Genomic DNA, 10,168 nt, shown 5'->3' on the forward strand with positions numbered 1-10,168 from the left:
GAAGATGCTATCCTTCCTCCATTGCATGCTTTTAGCCCCTTTATCAAATATAAGATAGTTGTAACTTTGTGGATTAGTCTCTGTGTCCTCTATTCTGTACCATTGGTCCACCCGCCTGTTTTGGTACCAGTACCATGCTGTTTTTGTCACTATTGCTCTGTAATATAGTTTGAAATCTGGTATCGCTATACCGCCTGATTCACACTTCCTGTTTAGAATTGCTTTTGCTATTCTAGGTCTTTTATTTTTCCATATGAATTTCATGATTGCTTTTTCTATTTCTACAAGAAATGCCATTGGGATTTTGATTGGCATTGCATTAAACCTATAGAGAACTTTTGGTAATATCGCCATTTTGATGATGTTAGTTCTGCCTATCCATGAACAGGGTATATTTTTCCATCTTCTAAGATCTTCTTCTACTTCTCTCTTTAGGGTTCTGTAGTTTTCATTGTATAAGTCTTTCACCTCTTTTGTTAGGTTGATTCCCAAGTATTTTTTTTTTTTTGAGGATATTGTGAATGGAGTGTTTTTCCTCATTTCCGTTTCAGAAGTTTTGTCGCTGATATACAGAAATGCCTTTGATTTATGCGTGTTGATTTTATATCCTGCCACTTTGCTGAATTAATTTATTAGTTCTAGTAGTTTCTTTGTAGACCCTTTTGGGTCTTCTAGGTATAGAATCATGTCATCTGCAAATAGTGATAATTTAAGTTCTTCTTTTCCTATTTTTATGCCTTTAATTTCTTTCGTCTAATTGCTCTGGCCAGTGTTTCGAGAACTATATTGAATAGAAGTGGTGAGAGAGGGCATCCCTGTCTTGTTCCAGGCTTGAGCAAATTTCCTACACCAAAACAAAGTTTGCCTGCCCAACTCCCGTCAATACCTGCTTGCTTTAAAGAAATTGATAGCTCACTTTTCATTATAAAAAAAAATAAATCAAAATGGACATCTTCCGTACAACATAGATATTAATGTGTCCCCGAAAGCCACAATGATGCAAAATTAACTTGAAAAATCTCAGGCTAACAGAGAGATGCTCAGAGAGAGGGAGAACCCAGGGACCTGCCTCTTCATCAGATGTACGAAGGGGGTATTGCACACTTATCATAAATATTTATATCTGTATGTGCTTAAAAAGTTCAAAGTTAAATAATTTACCCATTCTTGGAATATTCCTTCTTATATCTGTAATTAGAAGTGTTCAACCACCCACTCGCCCTACTCCCCACATTCCAGAGATTACAAGTGAGAACAGACCTTGCCCAAGAATTGAAGTTAACTTTTTTAAAGGCACATTTTCCCCCATCTTAAGGAGAGCTCATTATATGGTCTGTGGCTTAGGATTTGCATATAAAAAATTAGTTATAGATGGACAAAATATCTTTATTAATGTAGGTTTTTTGTTTGTTTTTTATGTGGTGCTGGTAACCTAGGGCCTCACACATGCTAGGCAAGCACTCTACCACTGAGCCACAACCCCAGCTCTGGACATATTTTTAAATGTCCATAATTTATGAATTGTACAATTTATAAGGTAGAAGGGAAGAACTTCAAATGAAAACGACCAGTACTGTCCAGCTGGTTGACTCCTCCAACTCTGTGCCCAGATGTCAGTATTTTACATATTTGTATGTGTGTAAACCTGGGAAGTTGCGTGTGTATTTCTACGCAGCTGTCAATAATGTCCTAATGAACACACTAGTTGTTCCATGTAATCCCATTGGAATATCACCTTTCTTATCTGTGCATATCTGTGTTATCTCATCTAGACAGCATCTTTGCCCCTTTCCTAGCAACATTTAATTGCTGCCTTACCAGCACAAGCTTCCACCTGGAACCAAAGTTCAAAAGTTCCTTTGATGCAGCACTCAAATTCAGTTAGCATGCACTGGGTGTGTGTGTTTAAATATCAAAACAATTTTATACCATTTCCAAAATATCTGCTGTTTGAATTTTTTTGTCTCCTTTGTTTCTCCCACTCATTCCAACCCTCCTATGATCCCCAGAATTTTCCCATAATCCACCAAAAACAGATTAATATCTAGTCTCAGCTGCAAACCTATGGCCAGAGCTCCCTGCAGTTAATTACATTGTTAATTATTTCCCTCTTTGAAAGAAGATATCAGAATCTAGATTAATAGAGAAACACATTCAAATGAACAAAGATCACTTCAAAACTAAAAGTTATTTGCAAGGTTTTTTTTTTCAAAATTTTACCTTTAAACAAGCATCTAAGATTACATGATTTTTTTTTTGTTTTCTAAAACATACTATTGTGAAAGTAGCATGAACTGAACTTATCTTCAGTTACTTTTAATTTTCATTAAAAATTTGACAGAATTATGCATTCACATATGGTAAATGAGTCTTTAGGTTTCCATAGCAACTTGATCACATCAGTAGAAAATAATATTTTAAAAATTTAGGAGAATTTCTCTTCTGTTCCAGTTCCACTGAGTTTATCATTTGAGATATTACCAACCTACATGTCCACCTTTGGGAATTCGAATATTCTGGTATATTCCTAGCTTACTATTTTTGCATAAGAGAAACAACATAATGCTAACTTTGTTGAGTCCTGAGAAAATCAGCCTCCTCGTATGTTCTACTTGGAGGAACATGTGCTGTCTCCGTAGTGTAATGTTGGGTGTCTCTTGAGGGATTTCGTATACTCTTCCAGCACCTTCCATTGGTTTTGTTGGTATAGCTAAAGCACCCGAGTGTAGATGGGACAAATGTCCAAGTGCTTCATGTGAGCAGCTGACCAACTTCCTTCTAATGGTGAGTTTTTCAATCAATCTCAGTTTGCAAACTTAAGACCAATCTGATTGGTGACATCAAAGTCACCTGGGGCCCTTGTTAAAAATAAATGGTGTCCCCTCTCAAATGACTGAAATAAAACATCCAAGAGAAGACGGAACAATATTTAAGAAGTATTCTTACTGATTCACAGGCAGAGCCTATTTGGAAAATTAATGACCTATTATTTAACAAATCAGTCACAAAAGTGGCTTGAGGGCTTTTAATTAACTAGTTGGTTGACTAAATTGACAAATGTTTTAAAATGGAATATAAAAAAGAAAGAAAAAAGGTTGGGGTGGAAGGCTAGCACACGACTTACTATATGCCTAACTGTCAATGTGCAAGATACTGATATTTTCTATTTTTTTAGAAGTGTCAGTCATTAGCTACTTAATTGTGTTCTATGCCTTTTAAATAGATCTGACCCACAGCTTTAAAAAAAATGATATAAGGAAGTTTTTCAAACTTACATGGCTGATCCAGCCCACTTAAAATTTTCTGCTATAGCAGTATCCAGGTGATGCTCAAGCAGTGTATATTGTTAAATCTCCTCAGGTGGGTCTGGTGTACCTGAAAGATATACCCAAAGCCATGGTGTGGTCAGACCACAGAAAGTCAAACTTCTGTTGAAATATCAGTATTGTGGAATCAGAACAGAATGGAAGGATTCCATGATCCAAACTTGCTGAGAGCCATAGCCGAGTCTGAATGACGCATGGCATTTTTGCCAGAAGGGAGTGGTTGAGAGGTGACACCAGCAAGCCATTGAGATGATAATGGTTATGTTAAGCTGTGTATATTAGACCCCTGCTGTACGCCTACTTTGGAGGTCTCCAGCTACTTTGGAGTCCTCGAGGGGATTCTTGGAGAGTTCCCATTGTTTGGGGAAGTGCTGGAGGAGGGATTTCCAGTTGGTGGTTCCTGGAGGAGCCTTGTGGGTGGGGTTCAGGAGAGTTCCCTGGGAGCGTGTGTGGAAGTGTGCTGGTGGAGTTCAGAAATAAAGTTTGTTCCTGCTTCAGTGGCTCGTGATTTGTGCCCAGCCAGACTGCGGCACAAACTGAAGGTTCTCTCTTATAAGGACCAGATTATATAAATCCATGGGGCAGTGAAGTCTCCTTGATATACAACTTGGGAATGGACACTGACTGCTTATGTTATTTGGGGCATCTCAATGCTATGCTTTACATAGTTCATCTTCAAATTGGACACAATATAATCAGTCTGGTCCCTAACTTCTGACTACCTTGTTCATTCATATCCCTACTTCCTAACATTATAATGAGCCCATCTTGATAAGTACTTAGGATTCTCTTAAAGTGCTACATTCAATCATCAGTAAATAATCTCTTTAATTACTTGCACAGATGATAAATCATATCCATCCATGATAGCAAGGACAATGTCTGCTTTGTCTTTCATTGAAGTGACCAAAATTATGTTGGGCATATACTGGGTGTCAGTAAATATCTGAGGGAATTATGCCTATAAATTTCATTAAAGTATAAGAAGTTCATCTAACATCCCTTATTGGTAAGTTTTGGGGGGAGCCATAGCATTTTCTCATATATGCACAACATTAAGCATTGGATTGGATTGAGTCTAAATAAATCACAGATAGAAAAAGATACTGAAGCCGATAAGACAGTCAGGTATATTACATGTGCAAATTCTCTTTGTTCTATATTGAGATAAATAGGACATAAGTATATTTAAATGAAAGCTCCCAATAACATGTAGGTACATTTTCTTTTCAGCATATATAACAGCAAATAAACTAAAACAAGCAAACAATGATGGAGAAGGAGAATCAAAATGTTCACAAATAGAGTTCTGGTTTAATGAATTATGGGATGTTCTACTCAATACAACATTATGTAGTTATTAAAATTTATCAAGGATATAATACAAACTGAAAACATAAAATGTAAAATTAGTTTTTACAACTATGTTAAATCAAGCATTTGCCTAAAGGGAGAAGACATAAAACAAAAATTACACTGAAATGAGAGAAGAGTGTATATTTTTCTGAAATTATTTGCAAATTGTTAGGAGATACTTATAAATCACCACGACAGTCTCCACTGCCCATTGCTATAGCCTGGATGTTGAATGGACCTCCTAGCTTCAAGAAGAGGTCTTGCTTAACCTCCCTCTACGGCATGCTCCACTCCCTTAGCCCAAGTTTTTGGTTGGGAATAAATATATTCACTCAAGATTGTATTTCAGGGATCGGTTTTTAACCTCAGGCTTGGTACCAATTGTTTTAGCCTAGTTTTTCTAGAAACCATGAGCTCAAGCAAGAATTATAGTGTTAACATTTTATTTGTAAAGTGGAAGCCCTTGGCAGGGGGTAGGAAAAACTGGAAAGTAAACACAAGAACAACAAACCACAGTGATCTGACACATTTCCACCCCGGCCAGCACTTCACAATAGCTCAGATACACAGCAGGTCACCCAGCAGGTCTCAGGACTCTGCCAAGAAGGCTGTCTCAGTAATTCCTCAGGAGATGTGTCATGTTGAATGCCTGGTCTCTGCAGCAACCCTCAAAGCAGCAGCCAGCACCTTGGTGCCCCTATCATGTTACTTTGTATCTCATCTTGTATCCATCTTCCCCCTCCCACCTGCTGCACCCCACTGCCCTGCACCTCCAATTAACAAAACATGTATCCACATGAAACTGGATGCCTCAGGCTCTCAAGAGGATCAGGACTGAGAAAGACAATTTGTAAATCATTTCTCCATTTACCTTCCTCCCTCATGGCCCCCAGGTGCAGTTGGGGGTGGGAACTGAGACTCAATCAGTATCAAGTTTCCTGTATTTTTCCTTCTTTCCTTGACTGAAACCTTTTGAAGTGTATTACAAGGAGACTAGACCTTGTGAGCCCTTGTTTGCTGATGGCGTTCAGTTCTCTTTTTTTTCTGTGATTATTGGGTTTTGTGCACGTTTGGGATAAAGCAAGCTTGTCATCTGGGTTTACTCAGAAATTTTACCCACCATGCCACCTTGTAAGTTTTTAAGCAGGGGTTAAAATAACTAGTTTAACCTTTTTCATCCTAAACATACTCACACGAAACTATATATTTAGGGATTTTTCTCTCGTCAACATACAAGGGAAAGGACACCAGGCATGGGCAATCAGAGAACCCACTCTTCTATCAGATTCCTGTTGTCTATTGTACATGCTCTTGATGTGCTCAGGATATCCACTTTTTGTGTTATGCTAAATATGCACCATTTTATTCAGTAAACTTGATTTTGTGACACTCAAGAATTTTCCAATCTCTTGCAGTTGGAACTAGTAATTTTTTTAAGGGAATTCTTTTATTGCTTTTGACTTTTTCCTTATCTTGAGGTAAATACTTGGGTCCCCAAGACCTTTATCTTCTGTTGCTGCACCTGTCCTTATGTAATGAATGGAATTTTATGGATGCAATTAAGGTTGCCAGTCAGTTGACCTGAACACAGGAGATTATACTGGATTCTCCAGTTGGGTCCAATATTGTTACATAAACCCTTAAGAGCAGACATGTCTGGCAGAAGAGGGAGAGAGAGAATTGAGGAGCTAAGAGGTCTTGATTTACTGCGGCTGGCTTGCAGATGTGTAGAGCCATGTGGAAGGCATGAGAAGGAACCAAACTCTGACAGCTTCATGAATGAACTCCGACATCCCTCAGATCCCCCCCCCCCACAGCCTCTGGCTGTGAGCACCCCTCTGCCTATACTGTGATTTGGGACTCAACATCCCATAAGCAGAAAACCAAATCAAGGCATGCTGGGTGATAATGAGTGGGGTTGTTTGAAGCCACTACATTGGTGGTAAACTTGTTATGACGACAACAAGAATTTGTACAATGAATCAAGATTGTATAAACCCAAGAAAAACGGTGGGGTTTAGAATCAAAATGCAACAGACAGAAAAGAGGCCTTAGCCTTAGTCTTCTTTGTGAAATAAAAACCCTCCTTTTGTAAGGGGACAGACAGTTGTGAATGATGGGAACACGAAGTTAAGAGAATAATTCTATAAAATGCACACACTGTGCTGACCCACACATGCTTTCTTTTTTCAAGAAGTAATTTACCTGCAGCCATGCTTGGCCTAAGTGGACAGAATATGTCACATTCATCAGCAATTTCTACCATAATCTGCAGGAGAAATGCAGGCCCCAAATAATGTTAATAGGAGGAACCCAAGTTACCCTGAAGGGGGAGACTTTGTGTACCTTTTCATAGAATAGATCCCCAATTTCAGAGAGATGAGGATAAGTCCTCCTAACCATAAAATCTGTAAGGATTTATGGTAACAACGACAATTAGAATTAGTTAGCATGGGCCAAGGTGACCCAGAATTGTCATGGCAGTAAGGACTTGAAAGTCTGATGTCACCCTGCTGTCAGTCAAAATTCAAGAGGTGGACCTGAGCAGGAGTCTCCCCAAACTTCTCTGGGATCCCCAATAAAACTGGAACACAGGAGGGGCACCTATCCCTCTCCACAGTGAGAGAACCCATTGAGAGAACCCATTCTCTCCGTCTTGAGAGTGTCCCATTCCCCATTTCCTATCCCTTCAATAAATTCAGTCCTGTTATTCTGAGCGTCAAATTTGGTCACAAGAATCAGGGTCTGAAGGAGAAGTGTTCATGTTGCCTCGGTTTCTCAGAAAGTCCCAGCTCTGTAACACTTTCAGTTTAAAATCTGACGAAAATTTTATGCTAAATGACATAAACATGTTGATGGATTCTAGAAAGAAAACAAGGAGCTCAATGCAACATATCATCGTTAACTCAGGATTTTTTGCTTTTAATCAAATAAAAATCAAACCAATTTGACAAAGGGAGGAATATGAGATGATTTTCTTTATTACATTCTTTTTTCTTTCTGCAATTTCATGCAGTTAGGCAATGGGCCTTGGGAAAGAATAATCTTTTCTGATTATCCTTAAGTCATTTGTTTTAGGTTTAGATTACTCGGTGGCTCTCAGCACTTTCCCATTTTCTACCAAGACAATGGTGACTTTCTATTACAATAGAAAGCAACACACAAAATTGCAAACTCACTCATGTTTCAGCCATTTAAAAAAAAATAAAAAAAAACTGTTCCTGAAAACAACTAAAAAGATTACACTGGCAATTGCTATAATAGAGGAAATTATCTCTCTTTTCAGTACGTTTTGTGATCAATAACTATCTTTCACTATCTTAACACAATTTTGGAAAAACACATGAGAAATATATAATTAATAGTTTTTCTATCTCCTTAAAGCACAACAATGCAATTAAAAACCATCTCAAGGGGAAAAAAAACTCAACACATATTCTGAATCTTCTAGGGCCTTACAAATTATAACTAAGTTCTTTAATTTATTAAAGACTTTATCTAGTTAATAGCCTTAATTATTGGTCTAAGGCCTTCAACTATATTGTCCTTTCAAAAATTTTTTTAGTTCAGAAAATGATAAGCTACTCTGTTACACTCTGCCATGCTTTTTCTTGAAAAGAGGGCACTTTTTCCTGATTTTTGATTCTCTCATTCACCGCTTAATAAACTAAAGGGAAAAGTTAATATTCTAATGATATCAGACTCTTCAAGTGCCATAATTGTAAAGTCCACTTACATATCCAACATATTCTCTAACAGCAGGTTACCTATTTTTAAAGCAGAATCATTTCTGGTGAAAGTGTAACAGGGTTACTATTGCAATGAATAATTTTCCTTTTTAATTCATATGGTCATTACAAAAGGAGAATTTCCCTTTATTTGTCAAAAACTTGCCTCTGAGGAGCTGAAAGCCCTGTGAAGATATAAATGTCACTGAATTTCAGATCCGCAGCCTCAGAAAATAGGTCTAGTTAACACCATTTTAACCAACAGGAAACTTAAACGAAATGGTTGAGGATACATGGGGAATTAGGGCACAGTTTCTATTATCAGAACATTTTAAGCAAAAAGCCCAATTTCACCTTCGACTATCGGGTAATCGAGAGAACATGGGGCCCAATGGTAAACTATCTCTTTCCAGCTGGGTCCATCCACTAAATTCCCTTAATAATTGCAATCACATAAGGAGTGCCTCACCCTGAAATCATTTCCTCCTCTAGGGATCCTAGCATGCTTTCCACCTGAGCCATTCATTCCGCAGGTGTTGCTTTCTTTTGCCATTTACATTTTATGAAAAGCTGTCTTTTCAATTCTACTTAATTGTAAATGGGAGCAAAAGGAGAAACGGGGAAGCAAGGGACATTTTTTGAGAGGCTAATATGTTCCAGCACTTTTACTATCTGGGGAAATGGGTTTCCTGAATGCTGTTGAATCAGAGAGTCAGTGGCAGTGAGTGGCACCTGCTCAAAGGTAGGGCTTGTGCGACTTTGAGTTTCATTCAAGAACAAGGAAATGGTTATATGTGTTAACATGCTCACAAAGGAAACTGTTCGGCCGCTTGTGCAATTTCTTCCCTTTGATTAGAGAAATACTAATAGCACATACTGTGAACAGGCTGTGTTCTAAAGTGCTTTTACATGACTGTTTTCATTATCACATCAACTGCATAAGTAGGTTGATGTTTGTTCTGTTTTCCAGTTGAGGAAACTGAGATGCAGTGAGGTTAAGTCATTTGTCCAAGTTTATCTGGCTGTACGTGGTGGAGGCAGAATTTAAACCTGATCAGCCTGGATCTATAGACCTAGCACCTGACCATCATGCATGCCAACCTAAGTCTTCCCTACTAGAGAAATTAAGTTTCTCAGATCTGACAAGACTGACTCACATGCATAGTGTCCCCAGCTGCTGTGATCCCTCCAATCTGTTGGGGGTTCCCACCCTCAGGAACTTGGAACAGAGCCACCTGATAATCTAATATAAACTCCTGTTTGGGGCACAAAAGAGTTTACCACTCTTGCCTAATCAAAGAATAACCTACAGCATGTGCTTTCTTCTTGCTAACACTTAGCTCACCAGAAACGCTGCAAATATTTACTATTAGGTCCTTGTCAGCCTCGAAGATGGCCCAATTTATAACTGTCTCCTAGGATTCACACTTTTGTATAATCCCTTTCCTCTGCATGTGGACTCTATTTTCTGATTCATTTCTAATGAGCAGAGTAGAGCAGAAGTGTTAGGATCAGCTTATGTAGTCCATGTCCTCTATCTTAGGTTTGTTCTCCACTCTGTCTTGGATCCTGCTGCTCAGGGAGAAGCCAGTACCATATGTAAGGTAGCACTGAGGAGAAGCCCAAGTACTAAGGAACCCAACCCTGCCACAAGAGCCACAAGAAGAGAGCTTGGAAACAGATCCTCTGAGTGGAGCCTCAAAATGACTATAGCTTTAGCTACTACCCGATTGCAGCCCATAAGAGACCCTGAAAGAG

This window comes from Spermophilus citellus (genome assembly GCF_964194105.1).
Source record: "Spermophilus citellus genome assembly, chromosome: 12".
NCBI lineage: Eukaryota > Metazoa > Chordata > Mammalia > Rodentia > Sciuridae > Spermophilus > Spermophilus citellus.